The 25798-nt window shown below is 51.4% G+C and overlaps 1 protein-coding gene across 1 annotated transcript in view; it reads left to right on the top strand.

The window, feature by feature from the left end:
• LOC142015977 (uncharacterized) overlaps nucleotides 1-22878 on the top strand; it is a 138945-nt gene extending 116067 nt beyond the window's left edge. Inside the window, exon 3 of the mRNA XM_074999979.1 lies at nucleotides 22844-22878. The gene's annotated coding sequence lies outside the window, so the exon portion shown is untranslated. The remainder of the gene's footprint in view (nucleotides 1-22843) is intronic.
• Nucleotides 22879-25798: the final 2920 nt, after the last annotated feature.

Genomic DNA, 25798 nt, shown 5'->3' with positions numbered 1-25798 from the left:
TTGCGCTGACTCCCCCAGCTTCTTTCCCCTGCCATATCCTTGTGTGACTGTCTGAATGGTGCTGCAGAGCAGTGTCCTCTCAGCTAAGAGAAAGGCAGCAGGGGAGGAGGGGACAGTTTGGATTCTTGGTTTCCCAAAGGTTTTGAGGCTGTTGGTGTTAGAAAAAGATGATGTGTCCCCCGCCACCCACCGCTCATCCTTTCTTCTTGGGCCTGGTTTGTGCAGCAGCCCTGAGAGACCAGCACATTTTTTTTCTTTCCACAGAGAATCTGGGGGTGGAGGTATACGTGTGTGTGTGTGTGTGAGAGAGAGAGAGAGTGTGTGTGTGTAAGAGAGAGAGAGAGAGAGAGAGACAGCAACTGACATGGGTGCGTAACAACATTCTCCTCAGGGGCCTGGTCCAGGGATAGTTAGGACTTGCAAACCTGCTGCCAGGTGGCAGTGGCTGAGGGAAATGAAGCGTATCCTCCTACCCAACACCGCTGGGAAATTGGCCTTAGGTCCGTGTGTTGGGAGCTCCAGTTGCAGCACTGGAGGCGTGTCGGACTATTCAGTGGTGGCGCTTAAAGCAAAGGCTGTGGAGCAAATGGGCCCCCGTGAGGAGCTTTACTGAAGTCTGAGGGGTGATGCTCGTGCTGTTTCTAGGAGCTCTAGAGCTGGGCTGTAACTTCCAGTTGGAGGAGACACACTCATTCCAACTGACCGAGCAAGTGACCGAAACACATAGTGTACACGTGGCAGCAGGAGGGACCCTGAGTATGTCCCCGTCGCAGATTCTCGGTGGCCAGGGCAGCCAGCCTCTCACATAGCTGCGGCCGCACTCAGACTTTAGCTTGCCCCCTTGAGCCCCCACCCCTCAAAGCGCCGCCATATCCATATCAAAGCGGGGGGATCGGGGCTTGATCAGCATTTGCTTCACTCCCCGTACCGCCAGGGGTACAGGCCGAGCAGGTGTTTTGTGGCGCTCGGTGGTGGCCGGTGTTTGACTTTGGCACCTACAATAGTATTGGGCACCTAAGGGGTCTACCAGGCCTGCTAATGGGGTGGGGCAGTTGTCCCAGCGTTTCCCAGGAGCCTGGAGCTCCAGCTGCTGTCACTGCCAAAGGAGCAATGGCACGAGCTCTGACGGCTCTGAGGGGGGAGGAGCCAGTACCACAGTCTGAGTGGCGCTAAGGGCTGACTCCCCGAGGCCACTCCTTTTCTGCCCTGAGCCTTGCCCCTTCTGGGGGCTCAGAGGCAGGCTGCCCCTCCCACCTTGCCCCAGAGCCAGCTGGCTCTTGTGGAGCTGGGTCTACGTGCTTTGCTGAATTAAGCCTCGAGGTCCAGGTCCTCAAAAGGGTGAGTGCCTAATGCCCGTAGCCATCAATAGGTACCAAATCCCCATGAGGTTCTGGGCTGTACACCCCACTTTTGATAAGCTCTGCATGTGTAAATGTGTCTCTCATTTCAACTGCTGGATGGGAGTGAGCTGGAAGATTCTGTTTTTGATGAGGGACTCTCATAACTTCTTTCCTCATCCACTCGCGACTGAAGCAAGTTCTCTCTATGCGAGTGCATCATGAGGGAAAGCAGAAGAGACATGCTAGCAATCCATTGGGTGGTTATCCTGGTTTGACACAGAATTAGATTTTTTAGGACATCAGAAAAATGATGCCCCTAAAGGGGTTGTTCCGCTAGATTCTAGGTAACACGGCAAAGTTGGGATATAGATGAACATCCACAAGAGCCATAGTTCCCTTTGGCTTTTCCTAACTTTGTGTTACAGCATTACTGAAGTCAAAATAGAAAAGCTGTAACATTCTGAGTTAGTTTAGCTTTCGTTTTAACCAGTGTCAGTGTTTTGGAACACGAGACCTTTAAGTATGCAACATAAATTACTTAAACGACAAAATAATGGACAGGAAGTTTGATTGTTATGGAAATATTTCAAGGATTAATGGCAACAGTTTTTTTAATGCTTTAAGAAACAAATCATTCTAAAAACCACACTGCCATTTGGGAGCCTATTTTTCCTGTCAGCTAACCATGAAACAAAACAGAATTATTTAATCTGAGGAAAGAATTGTGAAAATTGCCTTAACCAGATCCAGGAGGATTTTATGGTCATCTTTACATACCAAGAGAGCTGAGGTATTTAGAGCTGGAGGCACTTCCTTTTTTTCTGCATTAACTATTTTCGTGCCATTGTTTCATTACGTAATTGGCATGTTCGCTGACTATGGCAAGAAGTTAAAAACGCTGGGAGAACGATGAGCTGAGCAGTGGAAGACCTCTCAAGGAGTGCACGTAGGCCTCTTCAAAAGCTGCTTTCCTACATAATTTTACTTGAGGTAAGTCTTTTCAAATCAAGACTTCAGCAAGGAGTCTATACCAGTAGAAGGTTGTGCGGCTCCATGGCCTGTGAATTGTAAGGGGCCAGACCCTTCTGGCCTCAATGTCTGAGACTAAGAACAGCATTAACGCTTGTTTCCTTGGGGCCAGGCCTGCCGATGGGGGGGCGGGGGCAAAGGGGGGGTTGAATTTCTACTTCAGGTGCAGCGGCGGCTGGAGCTCCGCGCCCCGTTGAAATGCCACCACAGCGCTGCTCTGCATGACTCTGATGGGCGGGGGGGGGCACCACCGCAGTCTGAGCGGCGCTAAGGGCTGAGTGCCCTAAGCTCCGCCCCTTCTACTCTTGGCTCTGCCCCTTCTGGAGGCACAGAGCTTGCCCCCACCTTTCCCCAGGGCCTGTGGTGGCTGTTGGCCCCATTGCTTAGAGCAAAATTAGGAGCAGGGTCTTCCAATCCATTCTTCCCTATTATGAAAATTAACCCTTCCATCAACCCTTCCTTCCTTCCACCCTTCTCCAGAGTTTAATTATAAGCCGTACTTTTTCTGTGCAGGTACTTGCCAGTACCGAGTACCAGCACCTCGGCAGCCCCAGCTATGCGACTGGCTGTGGGGAGGGGGCAGGGAGTTGGCTGAGTACCAGCTCCTGTTTTTTTTCTTCTTTTTTTAACAAAAAGGGCACTGGTTATAAGTGTGCTCAGTGGCAGATCCCATTAATGCCCGAGGATGCAGGTGGCTCAGGCCTGCTGCTCCGTGTATGTCTGAATCATTCAGCTTTCTCTCCTGGCTGTGCCTCAGTCCTCAGTAGTCACGATAAAAATGAGGCTCTGCTCTCATTTATTATTGCTCAGAGTTCTGCTCTGTGTTCTTTGAAAGGGGGGATTTGGGAGGACATGCCGGCTGGTCTAACATGGAACCCTTGTAAGAGCTGGGAGGAATATAGCTTTTAGGACAAAGAAAGAAGCTCTCAGAGGAGAGATGTTGTCCTTGTAGATGCTATTCCCTTTTGCAGGCATTTCATCCTTCTTGGAAAGTGCCCAGGGTGTCTGCCTGGCTGGCTGAGCGAATAGCAGACCTTCTGAGCTTTGGGCTCCGGGGCAGAGGCCGGCCTGCAACATAGAAAGAGAACTTTCGAGGGTATGATGGGCATGGGGTTATGGCTGTGAAACATGGACCCTGAGCCGTGTTCCCTGTAAGCTGAATAGTTGGGTGGCCGTGCAGGAGAGATGCGGGTGCTGCCCAGCTGATTAGCAGAGCACCCACAGCACCCGGAGCCAGCAGCCTGTGTTTGTATGGGTGGTACACACCCACACATGCATTGGTGCACATAACAAAATGTATTCCACCCACAGATGGAAAAAAATTAGAGGGAACACTGGTCAGGAGGGCATACAGGGAAGTGTGTGGTTGTGTTTCAGGATAGTGTCTCTGTGTGTACAGACAGTGAACCAGGAAGACAGTTTCCCCGTGCAGACAGACAGGAAACTTGGCAACAAAAGGGGAACGGGAAATATGATTCCCCCGGCCCCTGGCAAAAGTAATGGACCCTTTGAATGGTCCCGTTTCTAGCCCTGGGGGCTCCCGGTGCCTCTTGGATTTGCCCAATGCGTCTTGACCCCAATATCTTGCTACCCAGATCCTGCTTCCCTGGAAGAAGAGCAGCAGGCGAGAGCCTCCCTGGGCTGGATCCCAGGCTCGCTGAAATCCGCGACTCCGAGGTTGTTCCATGGAAGCGGGGCTGGGCTCATTGTGTTTTCTTTTCTGTCTGTTTATTTTAATGAAATGAAAAACTTCAGTCCTCCAGGAAGCTGGGAAGTGCATGAGGAAGAAATTAGCTGAAATGATGCTCTAGCTCCCTGGGGGGAACATGCCCTGATTCGCGCTAAAAGCTTACTTTGTTTACCAGAACGCCTGGAGTTATCTGGCAGATAATAAATCCATGCAGTGAAGGGGCCTGGGTTCTTGTGCAAATAGCTCAGCTGAGTGAAAGGCGAGTTAGTTCCTGTACGCTGGGGAGGAATAGTCGCAGTATTGTTGCTGAAAGCATTAAAAGTACATTTATTAATTGCCGCATTTAGCCCCCTGGGCAGATCGCAGACAGGGCAATTTGCATAATTCTGGTTCTAGCCATGTGACCTATTTAAAGCCGACAAACAACTTCCGCAGAGAACGGCAGCCCTTCTCGGGCGAGAGGCACAGCAGCCGCTTCCGCAGCGCAGTCTCTCTCCAAAGGAGTCGCTCGGTGGCCCCAGTTTGCCTCACAGGCAACAGCCCAGTCTCTTCACTTCTGAAGAGTTGGGGGGGCCCAACGTCTGGCCGTGCTTAGGAACAAAGTGAGGGCAACCCAGCACCCTGAGCCGGGCATGGGCCGCGCGCCTTCTGGAGTTAGGGTGGTGGTGTTCCCTCTAATTTTTGTCATCCATGGGTGGAATAAATTTTATTATGTCCACTGGCAAATGTGCAGATGTGCACCACCAATAGACATTCATGCTGCCCACTGTGGGCAGCTGTGGGTGCTCTGCTAATCAGCTGGGCGGCACCCGAATCTCTCTTGGGCACCTGCCTAAATGCACAGCTTACAGGGAACACTGCTGGGCAGGGAAATTGGGGTGTACTTACTTACTTACTTGCTTAAACCCTTGTGCTCCATGTGGAGCGTAGGTCATCTATAAGTCTCCTCCACTTCACTCTGTCTTGGGACCAAACTCCTTGCTGGCCCCAGGAGTACCCCAGTTGTTGGCCTTCGGTCTCATTAGATCTGCTCCACATTGTCCAAGATCTTCCTCTTTTGCGTTTTCCTTGCGGGTTCCCTGTGAGAGCTTGAAGGACTCTACTGAACAATGGTTTTCTGAGCATGTGGCCTCACCATCCCCACTTTCTTCTCTTGATTTGAACATCAAGTCGTTCTGGTCCTGCTGTGTTCCAAACCTCCTCCTTTGTGACCAAATCTTGTCATTTGGCGTGAAGGACGTACCTCAGGCATCTGTTTACGAATGTCTATAGCTTGTGATTTGAAGACTCTCTAGTACGCCAGGTCTCAGATCCATACAAGAGTGCACGCTTCACATTTGTGTTGAAGATCTAGAGTTTCGTCTTAGCAGATATTTTTTGTGCTTTCCATATGGGACGAAGACTCTTGAATGCAGCTGTTGCTTTCCCGATCCTGGCGGTTTGTTGGGTTGGAATTTCTAGATGAATTTGGGCTCTGGTGTGGGTCTAAAACCCAATTTCTGTGCTGATCTTGCAATGCCACCGCTCTTCCAGATGGCATGAATCTCAGAAAGGCACTGTCCTTGTGCAAGAGTTCATTCATAGCGATGGCCTCTGGGTCAGAACACAGCTTGCTTGTCATATATCCATGGTGGATTTAAAGCATATTTTTGTCCTGACAGCATAATCCCTCCTTTTGCCAGTGCCTGGCTCTAGAGCAGGGATTCCCAGCCTATGGGTCAGAATTAGATTTTCGAAGGGTTGCCAAATGGGTGGCTCTGAGCCACATGCAGCGCTTCAAGGAGCCATTTGCAGCGCCTCCTGCTGCCCTCGCTCCCTCCCCCAGCTCCCAGTCCCTGCCCTGCCATGCTGAAATGGAACTCAAATTAATTGATTTAATGGCCAGCGGGAGGGATCCGGCTGTAAAACCAATTAAAGTGAGACCCATTTCAGTGCAGCGGGGCAAGGAACTGCCTGTGCTGCAGGTGGGAGCAGGGCGTAGGAGGGCCGGAGGGAGCTGCCCGGGGGAGGCGGTGGCAGTCCGGTGAAGGAGCAGCGGAGGTTGGGGGGTAGTAGTCATACTCATGGGAGTTAGGTGGGGGGCATTTTGGGGCTGCGAGGGGTTTAAGCCTGGGGGGGCGGTGTGTCGAGATTTATAAAAAAAAAATTTCCCAGGGGGAGAATCTCCCCCCTCCTCCAGTTTTGCCTTGGGTCACAAAGTCTCAGTGACCCATTCTGACAATTCAGTGTCTCGCAAAGGTTGGGAACCGCTGCCCTAGAGAGTCCCCTCTAGTGTGGTGCTGGCCAGACATGAGGCCCTGTCTCTATGGGGGCGCTTAGCCATTAGAGCAGCTGCTCTGGCTTCAACCCCAGCGCTAACACGCTGCATGAGTGGGAACCGTGACTCGCCCTACCTGACAGGTAGCTGGAAATTGTATTTGTTGCTCAGCTCTGCCCGGGTGGTTCCCCACGAGGTTCTCTGGCCACAGGCCATGTCCTGCTCTGTACTGACTCATTTGGATGTAGGAGCGCTTGAGACACCGTTCTGCTCTGGGCTTCCCTGCGACACAGGGAAAGGATTCCGTGAGGGAGCGTACAGTGGATTCCATTGCGATGGAGGGGTGTTGGAGAACTGCCCACGCAGACTGAGCCTGTGTTACCTTGCGTTATTTTGGGTTTTCCTTGTCAACGTTTGCAGAAAGTCGCTCAGCTGCTCCCGCAAGACTGGCTTAAACTGCAGCCCGGAACCGCCAGCCACCCTCCAGCAATTCCTGTCACAAAGCTAAAACCTGCAGCGGTCCATGCAGCCCAGCGATGAGACCTCCAGCAAGAGCTCTTACACACTTAGCTCCCGCAGGGCCTGGCAGGCTAGGAAGTATTACTGCCAGGCACAGAAGTGCCGGGGCTCTACACTGCCACGCCTGGAGGTGCCGGGCTCCAAACTGCCAGGCACAGAGCTGCTGGGGCTCTGAACTACCAGGCCCAGCAGCGCCAAGCTATGAGCTGCCAGGTCTGGAGGTGCTGGGCCCTGAACTGCCAAGGTTAGAGGTACCGGGGCTCAGCCCTGATACAAATGAAGCCTTGGTTCATGGGCGTGAGTATGTACAGGCTGAAGGCCAGGTGTATTTGTGGGGTCCCTGTGGGCTGGGGGGCAGGGCTGGACACTAGGCTGTCTCAGAGTTTGGTTTGTGGGAGGCCTGTAGTGATACTTTATCTCCTGTTCCCAGCCTGGCTCAGAGCCGTATGGGCCCCCAGCCCTGCAGGAGCGGGCGCTGCCTGGCTTTGCTAGGATTTGGCTCCCTCTTACCCTAAGTGTTTGGCTCCCCCTGACCTGGCAGCCTGCGCTGGCCGATCCAGCTGGGGTGCAGGGGATCTGTCTGTCTGTCCTTGTACTCTGCTAAGTGCTCTGTCCGACTGCTCTGCAGCCCTCTGGGACTGGCTCCTGCCCTTTCCCTGCCACTGGTGTCTCCAAGCATTGACCGTGCCTGAAGCATGGAGGGGGACACAGTTGCTGAATGACGTGGTAAAGCTGTCTGCTCGCCACAGCGGGCCAGCTGAGTCCTCCCCTATGCTCTCCCCCCAGGGATGCACCCAGACTCAGGCAGCTCTCAGCCCTCTGTTTCACAGTGCAGACGGAGTGCAGCAAAACAAGGACCCATATTCACAGCTGGTCTGAGCAGGTGCCACAGCAGTTTTAACAACTTGGCCCTGAAAAAATAATGGACGTTTACCAGCTGCTAATTTCTGACGTCGTCCTGGCAACACTGCATCCTTTTGGATCCCTTTTCGACTGTTCCCGGATTGGACCTGTCGACTGCAGTTCGGAACATAACTATTGTCATATAAACTGTCTGTGAAGAGATGAGGCCGCTCCATTTAACCCCTGCTTCGGAAAGGGGCGTGAGGGGGCACTCCAAAGACAGGTGGCATATTTCCAGCGGCTCACCGGAAATGCTGTTTCACAGGTTGCACGGCTGGCCTGTGGAACTCGTTACCACTCAAAGCCAGTTAGAGTGGGATGGAATAAATGATGAGACGTTTATAGCTAGCAAGAGAACCAGTTACCGCCTTTCCAGCCAGCGCATTTTGTTTTAATTCTCTCGAGTGTAAGTCTGATGGGCTCTCTCGCTCTCGCGCTCTCTCTCAGCTCCATCAGTGCCACGGGGGCAGAGGCAAGTTTGCTTTGTCAGGGAGCCCCTGGAGCAGGATACGCGAGACGTTCAGGCATGCAGGGCTACAACGTGGGCTCAGTGAACTGCAGCTGAAATTCCAGGGATGCACAACTGATACAGGGCCGGGTGGCAATCGCCTCCCTCCTCAGGAGCACTTGTCTGAACGGGGGTAGTTGTGGTACAGCTGGAATCGGGACTGTTATGTTGTGAACTCAAGTGTGGGTGCTCATCTTCAGGAGCAAAGTGGCTTCAGTTTCCTGTAGCTTAATCCCTTGCAGGTGTTTGAGGTTAGAATATAAGAACGGCCTCACTGGGTCAGACCAAAGGTCCATCTAGCCCAGTGTCCTGTCTTCCGACAGTGGCCAATGCCACGTGCCACAGAGGAACTGAAAAGAACAGGGAATCCTCAAGTGATCCATCCCCCAGCACCTATTCTGAGCTCCTGACAAACAGAGGCCATGCTCACCATTCCTACCCATCCTGGCTAATAGCCACTGACAGACCTATCTTTCAGAAATTTACCTACCTCTTCCTTGAGCCCTGGTCTTCACAACATCCTCCGGCAAGGAGTGCCGCAGGTTAACTGTACGTTGTTTCAAGAAATACTTCCTTTTGTTGGTTTTAAGCCCGCTCCCTGTTAATTTCATTCGGTGACCCCTAATTCTTATTTTATGGGAACTGGTAAATAATTTTCTCCTTGCTTACTTTCTCAACACCAGTCAAGATTGTTTTGAGCACTATCATCTCCCCGCTTTGTCTCCTCTTTTCTAAGCTGGAAAGTCCCAATCTCTGTAATCTCTTCTCGCCAGGCAGCCATTCCACACCCCCTACCCATTTTTGTTGCACTTTTCTGAGCTTTTTCAAATGTCAAGAGATCTTTGAGAACAGAGCAGAATATGGTAGTTTAACGTGGGATCTTCTGGAGTGAATGTGACATGCAAACACAGTGTGCCAGCTTGGCCACTTTGTCCGCAGCCCCAGCAGCATCTCAGCAGTGGGGCCAGATCCAGAGTGGGGCCATGTGTCTGTGCCAGCCCAAGAGGCCTAACCGTTGTAACCCAGCAACCCTCACGCCACACCCAGTCTGAATGCAATAGTTGCATTGGTTGTATGAGGGCAGCTGTCCATGGGGTATATGGAGTGGTGCAACAGCCACACCAGTATTTCCAACTGCTAGTCTGTTCTGGTATGGCTAGGGTCTGATGAAGTGGGTCTGTTCCACGAAAGCTCATCACCTAATAAATTATTTTGTTAAAGTGCTACTGGACTGCTTTTTTGTTTTGATAGAATATAGACTAACACAGCTATCTCTCTGTTACTGTTCAACTGCTGCCTGTGCAATTCAACCCAAGTGTCCCAGCACAGACCATCCCCTGACACAAATCAACACAAGTAGTCACAACAATAAAAGCAGTGCACACAATAACCCGACTACACGTAGCCCCTCACTGCAGCAGCTGCCCCTCATTCTCCACCTTCGTAAATCCACGCAACTCTCCCAGCGGTGTCTGGCCATGTTTTATCTGAAGCCCACCCTCCCCTGCTGGGCTTTGGAATCTACGACACAACATATATGTGATGTTGCATCTGCACGTCATATTCTCTAAGAAAATATACTTATGAATATGCCTAGCACAAATATGCTTTATGCAAAATATGCATGTGACCTATCATTGGATTGCTTATAACTCACTGAATGTGCATATTATATTTGTATGCATAAACCATTCTTATATCTGAAATTAGGAGTAGTGGCTGCAGATTGATTATCAATATGTTCATGTTGAGAAGAGCCTCTTTCCAGCCCATCAGGAATAACAATGAAGAGGCCAGACACAGAGCTAACAGCCCATTACCCGGAGACAGCTGAGTGGAGAACTGTCCCCCTGCACAATAAAACAAGCGGCTTTGTAGCACCTTAAAGATTAACAATTTTATTTATTAGCTGATGAGCTTTTGTGGGTAAGACCCACTTCATCAGATTTCATCAGAAAGCTCATTACCTAATAAATGAAATGGTTAGTTTTTGAAGTGCTACAGGATTGCTTAGTTTTTTGTCTGTTTGTATGTTTAATTGTGAAGCTACAGACTTTACACGGCTACCCCTGGGATACTGTGTCCCTGCAGACCTGCTGTAAAGGCTGTCCAGGTCACCTGATGCCTGACCTCATCTTGAATTTTGTACTTTTTCTTCAGTTCACTGACGCCTCTGTGGAAGACTTCCTACCCTTGGGAAATTCTCTATAAGGAGAGGGACATAAACAATGATTGCCTTCAGCTGTCTTTACAAATTGCCTCCCCACCCCAAGGAGATATAGGTAAACACCTGAAAACAAAAGGATTGTAATGAGAGGGGTGGAGGGGAACTCTTGGATGCAGGTCAGAAAGGACTTCTCTGGACTTTGCCAAGAATAAGAACTAGGGTGAGAAATAATATATTAGGCTTAGCTGGCATGTTTGTTTTATTTTGCTGAGTAACTTACTTTGATCTGGCCGCTGTCACTTATGACCACTTAAACAAAAGTGATTTTATTACATATAAAAAGTAGAATTTATTATTAAATCTAATAGTAAATAATAGTTATGGCAGGGGTGGGACAACAGCTGTGCTTCTCCTTCTTTTGTTGATAAGGGGGCTGAACAATTTTTGAGCTTGCTTTGTACAAAACTTTAACGCAGAGTAAGGTGGATTATGTGAGGCTCTGGTCCCATTGGGACTGTGCACCTGGAGGCTGTGTCAAGTCCCTGTGCCTGAGCCTTCCCAGAGCTGAGCTTCTCTTGGTGTCTTTGTTGCTCTGCTGCAGGCTCCGACCACAGTTCTGTGCCCTTGTTGGAGGAGAGCAGAGCTTCTTGCCCAGCAGGACATGGTGGTGATGTGTCCCAGAGAGCAGGTATGTGGGCCGAGTGGTACTTCCAGCACATCAAGTGATAGCCATGGAGAGTGGTGGGGTGACACTACCAGCACTTCAAAGGGAAAGCTGCAGCTGGAGTTCCAGGCCCCTGTGAAAGGCTGGGCCCTGGGGCAGCTGTCCCCGTTCCCCTCACCACCCTCCTCCCTTGGCAGGCCTGGCCTGACCCATAGAGGGTGAGAGTCTGCTACAGAGCCTGGCTCATCAGTTCAAGCAGTCTTCAATACAGCAAATACATCCTCCTAGGTGGGTGGAAATCTCTTACCAGACACACTCGAGGGGCAGTTTTAAGCTCCTGTCGCTTTGAGAATTCTGCTGGGTGTTGGTACACAACAACCTTCCCTTTATATACACCAAGCTGAGGGGCTCGTTGTAGAGTGGGGAAAACAGCCCATCTGGAGGCCTTTCACCCAGCCGGCACAGAGAAATCCCAGGTGAGCAGGGACTAGAGCTAGGAAATGCCCCTCAAGAGCGTGAGAGCGTGTGACTACAGGCGGTGCAGTAGAATCCAGTACTACCGCCACCCTGATCAGAGCTGGGAGAACTGTTTAGCAGCACTGAAGATGCCAGAGCCTGAATTCCAACATATTAATTGGGACTTTCTAAGCAGCGTGCTGTCTGAACAAGGTTTGCATGCAGGACTCCCTTGGAAAGGGTGTCTGGAATAGCACCGTAGTTAATCATGTGGGCAGAGAGAGGTTTGCCCCGCATAAAGTATCCCCAGCAATTACACAGACACTCCATTGTACCACAGAGTTACTGTCCAGCTGGGAGAAATAATTTATGTTTTGCACAAGGCCAAATGCCCTCTCCAGGTCTGTTTGGACTGGGAACCTTGTATGTAACACTGTGAACCCAGAAAGGCTTCCAGGCACCTTGTTGGGGTCTCGCGGGGGACAGAATTTCTTTTGTACAAGAAATAATGTGGATATAACAAGATCCCCAAACTGGAACCAACTACAGCTACTCCAAACCCTCAGAGCGTCACCTCCGAGAGAAACTACAGCCCCAAGACCAACCACGTGGGTGCTGCGCAACATCCCGACGCATCCGTTTGTCAAGACCACCCCTAACTACAGCTAAATTATCTGTACCCCCTCACTGAGAGAACTCCTGCCCCACCACAGACCCTGACACCGCACCAAGATGTCGAGAGCTAGAAGCATTCTTTTGCTGGCTCTGCCTCAAAGAATTCTTTCACGGCAGTGACGACACCACACTTAACTATCACGTCCCACCTCCACCCCCCCAGCGGTGGTAAAAGAAAAGAATCAGTTGACGGGACATTTGGCTGTGGCTGAAACTGCCCAGTTGATCGTTACGTTGATGGCTTCGGGAAAAACTAGACTGTGAGATCCACCTATCCGCTTCAACCTCTCCACGGTCGAGAGGACAGCTAGTCCGTGAAATCCAACCTCCTTACAGTGACCGTACCGGCAGACGAGGTGACGTTGTAGTTCGCAGCCAGGAGAGTACGTTAACAAACCCAATGGACAGCTCTGATGCCTCCTACCACAAAGAACTCAAGAGCTCAAACACATCGCAGTTCACCCAGGAATTTATGAATGTCATCGAATCCGTCCCCAAACAACTCCAACAGAACCTCCACAACCTCATCCCACACAAACCCACCCCAGGGATCTTCCCAGGACTCCTGCCTACTGCCTGAAGGGCTGCTCCCCAAAATTTTCTCCCAGCAAAGGGAGATGGAACATGGTGATTCTCTGGAGCAGAGCACTAGCAATCTCTTCCTTAAATACCTGCTCCAAGGCCAAGGCGGTCTTCAGTGGACTTTGGATTCATCCTCAAATGATGCGGGAACCCAGCTTTCCTTAAGGCGGGGATGGATCATCCCCACAAGCAGTGGAACCCACTGTGTGTCCCTAAATAACCACATTCCCAACAGCGGGGATTTATTCCTTGTCTTCCAGGGAATGTCATGTGAATACTTATTCATTATCATTAGGCAGAATTATTAATGCCTCTTCATCTTGGCACCTGGTTTACATTTGAAGTCAATATTCTGGCACTTCTGCACAGTTAGCAGAAGATTTGAGTCCTATTTAATCCACACATTTTTGTGAGAAAGACAAGAATAATGAAACAGGGCATGTTGACATGATCCTAGAATCCTTTCCTGGAAATATTTACCCTGCTAGAGCCTAGGGATTGTCAATTATTTGAAGATGAGTTTAAAACAGTTTCCTCAAGAACAGCTGAGTAAATGATTTTTGCCGGTAAAGGGGACACAGATTCATTAAAGTTTTGAAACCGAGCCTGGGTTTTACTGCTGAATTTCATACCGTTAGGGTGCCAGCTGTACTCAGGCTGAGAAGAAACAGCTCTGGTAGGACACAGTAAAGGGGCCCTCAGGACTTGGAGACGATCTGTCCGAGAATCCTACAGACTGTGGAAGCAGTGCGGTGAGGTCTGGGGTTAGTATGTCTGAGTCCAGCGCAATGGTGGCCACCTTAGAAGACAAGCTGTCCGACCTCCGGTCCCGCAAATCTGAGGGTGAAGCTGGGCCTTTTCTGCCTTAGGTATTTTTGCCGGTCAGAAAAGGTTTTGCATGATTTCCCTCCTGGGGCATAAGCCACAGTAGAAATTACCTCCTTCTCTGACCACTGAATTGCCTAAGCACTCTGCAAACAGATTTTCTCAGGCCCGGTCAAAACTAGAAATTTGACTGCATAGATTAGAGACGTAAAAAAGACAAGCCCTGAGGGGTATGTTAAGCCTCCCTACACCCCTCGTAGGCAGTGCTAGGTTGATGGAAGAAAGCTTCTGGCAACCTATCTACACAGAGCGGTGGGTTACCCAGCCTGACAGGAGAACCCCTCCTATCAGTGCAGGACTCCAGCTGCATCAAAGTAGCTTTTGAAGCACAGACCAGCCCTCAGAAGAGACAGCAGGTGCCTCAGTGAAGAATCCCATTGAGCAGGAAGCTGTCACGTTTGCGGTGTCACTCCAAGTAGAGTCTGGAAGTGAGGTACACAAAGAACGTCTGACTTTAAACGAAGATGAATGGCCCACTAGGAGAAGATATTCTCTGAGCTCCCGTCTCACCGCCCAGCTGGAGAGGACACGCAACCTGGGCTCATTATGTCCTTAGAACACACTCCTCTTGGCGGACTGCACCACCAGAGGATGATTGTGGGCAGCCCCACAGAAGCTCAAATTAACTTCTCCCAGTGTGATTTGGATTCCTCCGGTGCCATTTATAACTGGCCCAGCCTCAGCGATGGTGAGGCGATGCACCTTCCCCCACCCAGGCTGGATGAGACCAGGCACTTTCCATTATTAATCTGAACTGGGTTTTGACAACAAACAAGCAGGAGAAATGGGTAACTGATGACGATGGGCGCTGTAAAAAGGAGACCGATGGGTGGCGTCTATCCCCTAGCTCAAACGCTTTGCTGACCACAAGGGAGGGTATGTAGAGGTGAATTGTAAAAGCCATATGTGGGCATGAGAATAAAACCTTTGTGTGCTTAGAAGAGCCAATGGATTAAGAACTGGCTAGGAGACAGGTCTCCAAAAGTACTTCTCCGCAGGGACTTGTTATTGACCTAGAGGGGTTCCACGGGGATCCATAGGAGGAACATGGCTATGTGACATGTTCACCAGGCATCTGGGAGTGAACATGAAATGGTTGCAGATAACACTGGAGGATGACACCGCTGTGCAGCAGCTTTTAAACAGCACCTCTCTGTCCGTGAGGGCTTGTCTAGGTGAGTGTTTAGTTTGCAGCAGGCTGGGATGTAAACCACTCGTGCAGAAGGCGACGGTGCTGGAGAGTAGCTCCTTCAGTAATGGCATGTTTTACTACGTATTGCACCTTTGGCTGGACGCATTTTGTGCATCTTTCGGGCTGTGAGATTTGCCACATCTTATGCATTGGGTGTGGAAGGCTTAGTAGTTAGCCCACGATTTGTGCCTCTTTGGCTCTTATAATTACTCTTAGCAGACACGCTGCATTTCTTTACAGCTTCTGTGCTAGTTTCCAGTTTTTCAAGTTGCACCTACCTTTTTTTTTTTGCTCAGTCTGTTTCGCTTTTTGGATAGGGGTGTATCGTATTAAATTTATTAACTGTGGCTGCTGTAACCCAATAATTTCTTATTCTCTTAACCCAGTAATTAACCATTCGTATTTTCTGGTACGGCAGTCACAAAGGTCACTGGTTTCAGCCAACATACCGAAAGAATCAGCAGATTCCCTGCAAGAGATTGTTAAATTCTCTTTGGAAAAGCCACGTTTTCACCAACCACACAGGAAACATCACCAGAATCCTTTCATAGTCATCTTTGTGATTGCTGTTCGCAAGGGCAAAGGATTTAACAATAGTTCTGCCTGCTTCCCCATTGCACAAATCACAAATGATACCTGGATAGCTTCGTTTTTTCCTGGTAGATTTTTGTAGCAATGCAGAATCTTGCAAAGTGCTTCCAGTGTGTCCATTCTGAGGGTCTGTGAAAGCTGACGCTCCCTGGCGCTCTCAAGTGTAGGCCTTTGGTCAGAATGATCCCGCAACCTTTGTCGCTGTGTTCCTTCTATTTCTGATCTCTGCTGGCGCCAGTCAGGCTACCTTTGCTTCTGAAACCATGTCACACACTCCTTGTACATGGTGCATTGGAGGGTCGCCACCAGCAAGTCAGGCTTTTGTACCAGCTTTGGGCTGGCCGTAGAGTTTCTACCTTGGAGAGAGAGACAACACGTGTGTTCTCTTAGATACTTCAGTGCATGGCCAGGTAAAGCTGTTACCCCTTCCGGCAAGATGTGCGACTCAGGGCACCACCTGGTGACTGAACATTATAATACGCTTTTAGCATTCCATCCCAGTGTCCCAGTGTCATGCATCTGAAGAAGTGGGTCTTACCCACCAAAGCTCGTGACCTAATATATAAAACTGTTAGCCTTTAAGGTGCTACAGGACTGCTTGCTTTTTCTGAAGTGAGTGGCAACTCATGAAAACTTATGCCAAAATAAAATTGTTAATTTTTAAGATGTCCTTAGACTACTTGTTGTTTTTGCTGAAACAGATTAACACAGCTACCTCTCTGAAAAGTGACTGAAGAGACATCCAGGGCTTTTGTGGTGTGGGTGCACATGAGGTAATTGGCATCTTGTTTGGCGTTGCTTTGATCCGGTGTCCTCCACAGTGTTGCACAGGTCCACTGAGGGAAAACAAAACAAAACAAGACACAACAAAACAAACAAAAACACACCAAGAAATAAAAAAGAAAAAATTCCCACCTGTTCCTGGCTTTGGCTTCATTCTCTGGCAACTTAGCCCCCAATTCAGCAAAGCAGCTAACCACATTCCTAACTTTAAACATGCTCTGAGTCCATTGAGGTCAGAGAGACATGAAAGCATCTCATCAGCTTAGTCCGTCCCTCACAAGCATGGCAACATCTCACTTACGGTCACTTGATTGCTCTCTTTGCATCCCCACCTTTTAAGCTACGTTAATCGTTGTAAGGAGACAGTTTTGACTTTGCAGTAGCATAACGTGTGAGTGACTGATAGACTGGGAAACATTTTCCATCACCAGGCCTCATTGATTTCAGTCATGTGTATCACAAAACACAAACAGCCCTGTGGCACCTAATTAGGTAATAAATTGATGAGTCTTTTACCTAATAAATAAATTGGTTAGCCTTTAAGGTGCTACAGGACTGCTTGTTTTTTGTGACGCTACAGATGAACACGGCTATTCCTCTGAGACCATTAGTCATGGGTATATCAGGCTAAGTTTTTAAGGCACTCATGGCCAGCTGATAGTGGATTTGGTCTCTGGCTGGGGCCAGTCTGCTGTGATGCTGCTGCAGTTACTTGTGATGGCCTGTCTGTCCCTTCCTCTGGGGGCTCATTCTGGTTCTGTAAAAACCAGACACCACACATGCGCTAGTGTCACCTCCAGGGAAGCACCTCATCTTTTAAGAGGGAGGGTCATTGGTACAACTGGGCAGAGATTGTGGCTTCTCCATCACTGACAATATTTAAAAAGAGAGTGGCTATTTTCCCCAAAGCTCTGTCCTAGGAGTTGTTTTGGGGGCCGTTCTCAGCACTGTGTTCACGCCGGCCAAGTTGGGGGGTGGGGGGGTGCAAAGGGGGCAGTTGCCCCCAAGCCCAGCTATTCAAAGGGGCCTGGAGCTCCAGCTGCCACTGCAGTAGCAGCAACAGTGGCTGGAGTGCCGGGACCCTTTGAAATGCTGCTGTGCCACGCGCGGTGGGGAGGGGGACTGGGCTGACTGCTGTAAGCTCTTCCCCTTTTGCCCTTGGCCCCACCCCTTCCAGGAAGCAGGGAGCTGGACCCCCTCCCTCCTTGCCCCCAGGTCCCCCAGCTGCTGTCAGCGCCGCTGCCTGGGTCACGCAGGAGGTTTAACGGGATGATCGCAGTGGTGTCTTCTAGCCCGGGGCTGTAGGCATCGGTGCTTTACGAACTACCAGTGGAGCTAATGGTGTTGTAGGCATTTCCTCACCTGCTGCCTCACACGCAGCGAGCCAGTGAGGGCATGGGTGGAACAGGGGCAGACGTGGTGGGGGGAGCCTTGGCCTGTGGCCCCCCCCAGCCCCCGCCCTGGAATTCTTTTCACCAGTCACCACTGGCTCAAATTCTGTTTGGCAGAGGACACCGGCTCTGGGTGGCATTGCCTGCGGGATGCAATGCTGTGGAACTCAATGGCCTGCTTTCGGAGCCAGCATCCCAATCCCGCCTCACGGCCTGTGGGCGCTGCGGCCCTTAGCGCGAGAGGAGGACGATGAGGGGGCCGAGCAGGTCCGAACGCTCGTGACTTCGCTTCCAGAGAAGGACGATGACTAACGGGAAGCAAATACCAGTGGAAAGAAGGGGCTGTGCTGCACCAGCCGACAGCCCGCGGTCCTGCGGCCGTGAGGAACAGGGCAATGGTGGCTGGATGGAAAAGAACCCGGCAGTCTGAGGCAGGAGTCCGGCTCGGGGCCAAAAGTCATCAGGAGTGACTGGAACAAACCCGACGGTGTCATCCCATTGCCTGGGAACTGGACAGAGACTCCGCAAGCACCTTGCTCGTCTGCTCTGATTTCATCTTCCTGGGTTTCCAACAGCAGGAGGCTGGTATCTCCCCGCCTACCCCAGGAAGGCTGCCCAGCCTGGGCTCCACTCACCTGATGCCTGTCATCAAACATCTCCAGTGTCTTACCAGCCTGGTAATTACCCCCTCTGCTCTCACGCTAAGGGCTGTACAAATCATGCTCAATTGTCACCGACCGATTGAGCTGTCATCATTCCGGCTGTATTGCAGCTCCATTACTTTCAATAATCCACAGCCGCAGCTTCATACAAAACCAGTTATTACCTCTGGTGCCTGGTGACTCTGTGACCCAGACAGCTTCTGCCACGTCAGCAATACAAAATGACAGATGGCCCATAGCAATTCTGGGCAACACAATGGCTGTGCATTACAGACTTTAAATAGGAGACAGTTACAGTGAATGACTTAACCTATGGACTCTGGGCCCAATAGCCCAGGTCCTAGAGAGTAATTATGAAGTCTAATGCTGAGAAAGTCATCTTGTCTCCAGCAAAGGAGGATCTGAGTGGCAAGGCCAGCCTTTTCCTGGGGGCTCATTCGTATTCAGCTGCAAATAAATGTGGAGCCTGTTGTGATAAGAATATAGCAGCTTCTGACATAGGGTGGCTGGCCAGGAAAGCAAACAGATGTAAGAGGCAGGTTTAGAATAATGCTGTTGCAGCTCCTGTTTGTTCCCAGGTTAACAATCAAACTTTTCCTTGGGAGAAGAAAGAAAACTAAGGAGATGTGGTCTAAAGGGGATTACTGTCAGGTGGGGTTGCAACTGGCTGAAACGCCATAGTCATACAATCATTGCAGGTGGCTTGATGGTCTACGGGTCTGACTTCGCTTAGCGTATGAGAAGTCTTGGGTTTAAATCCTAGACAAGCCCTTGCCTGGAGAAGGCACAGCTGAGTGATTACAGCATTGCTAGGGCTTGTGAATTCAATCATTTTTAAGGCTTCAAAGGTACTTCATGATACATTCTTTCAAGCAGTGGTTTGATGGTAAACCAGGAGGGTATATTCTGTAGGGTCAGTCCCAGGTCTGCTACTATTCAGTGTTTTCACTAATGATTCGGATCATGGAGAGGGGAGTATAGGTGTAAAATTTACAAATGACAACAAGCTGAGAGGGGTTGCAAGCACTTGGAAAAACAGGTGCGGGATTCAAAATGATCTTGGAGAATTTGCCTGAAATCAACAACATGAAGTTCCCAGTAAAGATAAGTGCAAATCATGGCAGGCAGGAAAGAAAACTCGATCAGAGGGCTACAAAAATGGGGAATAATCAGCTCGGTGACCACGCTGCTGAAAAGCACACCCCAGGTGGGCCGTCAGTCAGCACAGCGATTCAGCTGGGGAAAAGGCGAGGATCAGCTCTGGGGCCTAGGAGCAGGGGTGTGATATGTAGGACCCGGGGGGGCCCACTGTCCTGTTCTACTTGACGCTGCCAAGGCCCTGGCTGGAGTAGTGTGCCAATCCTGGGTGCCACACGCTAAGAAATTGGGACAAGCCGGCCAGAGGAGAGCAACAAAGATGATGACGGGGCAGCACACCTGACCTGCAAGGGAAGGTTAAAAACTGGGTATATTTAGTCTCAGGTAGAGAAGGCTCGGGGGCGGGGGGCACTTCTGTTAAGCGTTGTTCTAAAGGGAAGCACGATGGGTTGGTTTCCATGCCCACTGAAGGCAGCACAAGAAATAACGAGCTTACTCCAAAGCAAGGGAGATGTAGTTTAGATATTAGGAGAAATTCTTCTTTTGGTGAAACTCTCGACCAAGCGTCCACAGAAGGCCATCGCTGAAGGTTTTTAAGACCAGGTTGCAAGACCATCAGTCGAGGATGGTCTAGTGCTGTCTCGGGGCAGGGGCTGGACTCGATGACAATCCAAGTCTCTTGATTTTAGGATTCTGACGGTATCTGTGACTGTTGGAGATGGGCCTGGCCCCGTGCCCAGAACCACTCCCAATCTGGGAATGTTGCAGGTGCACCCAGATTCAAACTCAGAAAATGGTCCCATCGCTGCGTGAGGTCAAACTGAATCACCAGCTGGGATCCAGTGCAGCAGTCGGGCCCATCTCCAATTGTCCCCAAAGTTCTGTTTCTGCCTTGCTTGCTGCAGGCCGTAGGTTGGTCCCATCACCTAAGAATAGCTTTGTGTGAATGAGCTGCTCCTCTGAAAACCAAGCAAGCACACCCAAGCCTCAGCCTCCGCAGAAATAACATGATCCCCCCCAAAAGATCTGAGTGAGGCGATTTTTGTCTGGAATTTTATTTTTTACTCAGGAAGGAGACACTTGGACACTGTGGCCAAGTTTCCTGAACAACATCAACCTCCTGCTTTGCAGAGCGTGCTGGGAAGCTCAGTGTTGACCTATCTTGCTGAGCCGAGAGCTTTGGAGGGTTAATATAACTAACAGGAAGACTTCCTGCAGGTCCCTCTATACAGAACCCAGTTATTTGTGTTCAGCTAAAGCTTCTGGAAAGACTCCTGTCTGGACCTGAAGGCATCGGGGCAGGAGAATCCATCACTTCCCAAGGGCCTTGAATCACCCGCCTGGGTACACACTTGGCTTTTTGTCTAATTTACATGTGTCTGGCACCCAGCCATGGGTTCTTGTTCTGCCCTTTCCCGCCAGGTTGCAGGGTCCCTGCAGTTTGCTGTGCAGGTCTGGTCAAAAGGTCCATTAGAAATGGAAAAGGGGCAGAGAAAGGTGCCAGAAATGATTAGGGGTCTGGATTGGCTTCCGTCTGAGGAGGAACTAAAACTGCTGGGATTGTCCAGCTTGGAAAAGAGACCTGGCTAAGGAGGGGTATGAGAGATCTATAAAATGATGAATGATGCAGAGAAAGCGACAAAGGAGGTGTTATTTGCTCCTTCACATCACTCAAGAAGCAGGGAGTCTCCCAATGAAGTGAACAGGCAGGAGTGTAAAACCAGTGCAAGGGAGCACGTCACACGATGCACGATCGGTGGAATGCCTTGCCAGGGGACGTAGGGAGGGCCAAAACTACAGCCGGAGTCAAGAAAGAATTCAGCAAGTTCTCGGAGGAACTTAGGGAGTTTTGGGTGCGAACTCTTCCTGGCTGTTGAGCTGCACAGGGGAAACGTGTTCGGGAGGAGAAGAGTGGGCAAAATGCTGCTTTCAGGTCAGGCCAGCAATAGCTGTTAGGCAGCCTGGTCAGAGACACAGCCCTAGTCCTCTGACAAACCAGGCTACAGGAGACAGATGGCTCAATAATTGTCCTGTTCTGTTCATTCCCTTTGAAGCCCCTGGCACTGGCCACATTTGGAAGACGGGAAGCTGGGCGAGGTGGCCTGTTGCGTTGACCCAGTGTGGCCGTTCTTATGATCCTGTGTCGTACCAGAGGGGAAGTGAAACCAAAGAAGCAGTGGTAGTAACTCATCCAGAGGGGGAGTCCGGCCCGAGGCCAGAGTGCAGACCAGGCCCAGGGATGGCGTCCTGACCGAGTAAGCCAGACGCTGGGACAAGGAGGATGCTTCTCCAAGTGTTCAGTGGGATCAATTTCATGTGAAAGAATTTGCTGAGCTGCAGAAACCACAGCGAGTGCAGCCTGGGGGAACAAAGGGCGGTCGAGTTCTGGGCGGGTGTCCGTGCTGTCAGGTCTCGGGGAAGCGTCTGTTTTCATTGATATTGAAGAAGGTCCCCAGCTGATGGGGAATGCGAGCCCGTTTGTGGCAGGAGACAGGCAGTCTGGTCAATAGAAATCAAAGCAGAACCAGCAGATGACTTGTGCAGAGCGAGCGCTTTCATCTCGGCACTTCTGTCTGTGCTGTGCTAATCAAAAGCGTTTCAGGAATCTCCCCAGTGCAGACTGTAAAAAGAGCAGGAACCGTACCAGTCCTTGGGGAGAGCGGGAGGTTTCCCCACGGAATTTTAAATGAGAACAATTCCTGGCTATTGAGCTGCACGGGAGAGGAGGAGTGTGTTCAGAGAACAAAGGGCAAAATGCTGCTTTTGGCTCAGGGCTTGGCCAGGCCAGGGAGCGGAGGGAGGGGCGGACAAGCCGGGCTAGTGGCCGGTGGGTGCGCCTGTGTCCTGCGATGGGCCTGAACTCTAGCCTCAGCTGGGAGTGGCTCTCCGAAGGGAACGCCTTCGAAGGGTGGCCCTGGCCATTGTGTGCACAGGTAATGGGCATTTGGCATCTTCGGGGCGATGCAGGAAGCTGTGTCCGTCTGAGGCGCTGGCTGTGCTCACGCCTGCTGTATCCAGGGCTACTGACAGCTGAGTGGCACCGCTGGTCCCCCAAAGCGAACGAGAAAGCTGCACACAAACACACTGCAGCAGACGCTGCTTTGCAGCCCGGGGGCCTCGCCCTAGTCACACAGCTCAGCCTACGTGGAGCTGGCCGGAAGCTCAAGTGATGGGTGTGACAACGTGCCTCACGGCCTGTTTGTCTGAGCAGCACTAAGAGCTGACTGTCTCGGCCATGCCCCTTCCCCCCAAGGCCCCGCCCCTTCCCGGGCATGGTGCTGGCCCCCCTGCACCTTGCTTTGGGGCCCACGGTGGTCATCGGCCCAGCTATTCATAGCCCCCCCATGCACAGGCCAAGAGTTGTGATGGAGCGTGTGGCTTTTCTGACACACATATGCGCTGGCCAGGGGTTGTGAACTGCTCAGCAAGGCCCCTCTTGTCTCCTCTCCAGGGCCTGTCATGGCAACGTCTCCTCAGCGCGTGAGCCCTCCAGCACTTCCCTCCCTGCCGAGGGGTCCAATGCGTTACGGTCCGGGCGTCCAACTCGTGTGATCAGCCTCCAGAGCGGAGAACCGGCTACACCAGGGCCAGGGAAATGGAGCCTGATCACGCTTCAGAACGGGAATGGTAACGTTACTACAGCTGCACCAGCGCCCTGCAGGGACCCTGCCTCGGGCTGTGCCCATTAGCTACTCCAGGGTGTAGTTCCTGCGTAACACAGGCTGGGGGATCTCCTCAGGTGACTCCTGTAGCCAGGCCCATAGAGGGAATGTCCGAGCTTGAGTTAAAGACTCCAGGTGCAGAGAATCACCCCCACATCCTCGTCATGGACTCATAGCAACACCTGGCTCGAAGGCACCTTGAGAGCCACCCCGAGGCAGGACCACTGCCTTGTACCCACAGCTAGAAGCCAGGCCCTCACTGGTGTGTGATGTCTCTGGGTTTGCCAGTGCGCTCGAAGCATCTCTCCACGCCAACCATGTCAGTTCACTGCCTAAGGCTGCATCACCCCCTCTTCTGGCACTGGCTTGTGAGCGCTGCCAGGAGGTACCGACCTGCCCAGTGCGCCGCGTGCCCACTATTGTAAGTGCCTTCCTCACAGTGTTGCTGCACAGCCTCGAATTAAACAAGGGGGCTGTGTGCGCTCGAGTGTATGCACTTTGTTACCTTCTTGCCATTCCTCTCTGTGCCAAATACATACCTGCTAACTCCCTCCAAATGGCACTGGAGCAGGCGGGCAGCACACCCAGCAAGTGGCTCTGAAGAGGAGCCACATTTAAAGGCTAAAAGAGCCATCTGTGGCTCGAGAGCCACGGGTTGGCCACCCCTGCCCTAGAATTGTTGCCATCGTCTTGATTTTAGAGACTGGGCCTAGGCGTCATTTCCAGTCGGAAATGGGTGTTTTTCCCTCTCGTGGCTCAAAACCGGCTGGTGGGAGTTTGCTGAATTGAAGGGAGGAAAAAAGCTAATTTGTGGGAAGAGAGAAAAGTTGGGAATTTCACCTCAGCCTCGGGGTCATTTGAGAAGAAAGGAGCCTGTACGGCCCAGGGGTTAGGGTGGAAAGCTTTACCAGCCTGCACGCTAGTTGCTGCTGCTGGCCCAGCAGCTGTAATACGGAGTTTGCAAGACTGCAGGCAATGCAACATACTCGCTAATCATCCCTATGCAACGTTCCTGGTTCATAAACCTTGAGCTCCCACAACACTATTTTTGTGGGTCTTCTGGTCTGAATCTGTCCTTAGAGCAATTTCTGCCTCAGTCCTGCCTGGGGCTGTTCCCAGCTCTGTGGAGAGACAATCTGAGCATTCGACCAACAGCCAACTCGGGCCAATGCAGGAGGGGGTGCTGGGTAGGAGGCTGCCCCGCCGTGTGGCTGAGCTCTACTTGGCTGGCTCAGTAATAGCCAGGGAGATAGGTATGGACCACGAGAGATGCAGGCAGCGTCCCCAGGCCTGAAGCCACCAGCAGCACGGACTCAGATGCCAAGGGCTAAGCGTTCAGCTGAGTCAGATTCTTTGTCCCTGGCTGCGGATTGGCTTGCCAGAGTGTGATGTCACGTGACACCAGCCAATCAACTGCACTGTGCTGTCATGCAACACAAGTCATCTGGGCAGGAGAGGATGCCATGTGACAAGAGCCCACCCAGTGCCCCAGATGCTGAAGAGAGCGCATGTAGGCGGGTGGCTGGGCCGGGCACTTCCAGGTGCCACGGGACGTTGCCCCAGCTCCTCTCTCACAAGGGTTGTGTCCTGTCTGGTCCCACATGCAGCAGGCAAGGGGATGGCCTCACTCCGGGGGGCAGAAGCCTCCCACAGTGTCACACCCCAAACCCTCAGGAGCTGCCTCCCAACACCAGGCCCAACTACCCCAGCCCATGGCTCCAAGCTCCAGACCTGGGCACTTCCTCACCGTGCAAGAGATTTGTGCCTGTCCCCCATGAGCTGGAGTCATGTGTTCCCCCAAGCCCCTGACTGGGTAGAGCCCCTAGGTGTAAGGGTCAAAAGCAACCCAGGAACGTGGGCGCACAAGCTCCACCGATCCCCATTGGTTCTTGTGGGCCTCAGTCACCCAGAGGAGCTGTGCTCACCGAGCACGTGACTCCTGCCAAGGACCTTCAGCCAGCTGCATCCAGCTGGGTCCTGCCTTCATGCCAGCTGGCCTAAAAAATTCAAACCTGTCCCTTGGAATCATGCCGCTCTCGCCAAGAGGCTCCGGGGAATTTTGACATGAAACAAAAACCAAAGAGGAAAACCAACATAAAAACCCAGAGCGAGCTGGACAGGTGAGAATTTCAGCTGCTGTCCCCATTGGTCATTGGGGCCTGTGTAGGCTGGGGGCTGGGGAGGGAGAGAGCTTCCACAAGAAGCCTGGCTGGGAATCAGTCGACCCAGTGGGACAGCATATACTGAGGCATGTACTAGATGGAACTGGGCATGGCTGAATGTTTCTCCTGTCTCTCCAGGCTGTCACAGTCAGGAGCAAAAAGGAGAAGGGCATTCCCTTGTTGTGAGCCCTTGCAATTTTATTGGGGGTTGTTTTACTTAAATCCCCAGCTCCTGGAGTCATGTTATGCAATTTGCTTTCTTTCTTTCTTTCTTTCTTTCTTTCCACGACTGGGGTATCACGCCCCCCTCTCAGCACCTGCTCCTCTTTGTTCAAAACCAACCACCTGCCCATCTCTACCCTGCCAACCTGCAAGTGCTGTATTTTTTCTTTGGACAGAGCTCTATGCATCATTTATGTGCTGAGCCACACTGGAGACAGGAGGCTGTGGAGAAACTGACATTCCCTGAGCCTGCCTTTTTGTGCAACCCCACAGGGCAGCCTGGAACACCCTTTTCCTATACACTTGTGTGGTCATTTCCACGCCTCTCAGGGAACCCCAAACTGTACAGGGAAGTCCCTT

This window comes from Carettochelys insculpta, chromosome 7 (genome assembly GCF_033958435.1).
Source record: "Carettochelys insculpta isolate YL-2023 chromosome 7, ASM3395843v1, whole genome shotgun sequence".
In the NCBI taxonomy this organism is placed as follows: Eukaryota; Metazoa; Chordata; order Testudines; family Carettochelyidae; genus Carettochelys; species Carettochelys insculpta.
This window is presented reverse-complemented; position numbering and strand designations above follow the sequence as displayed.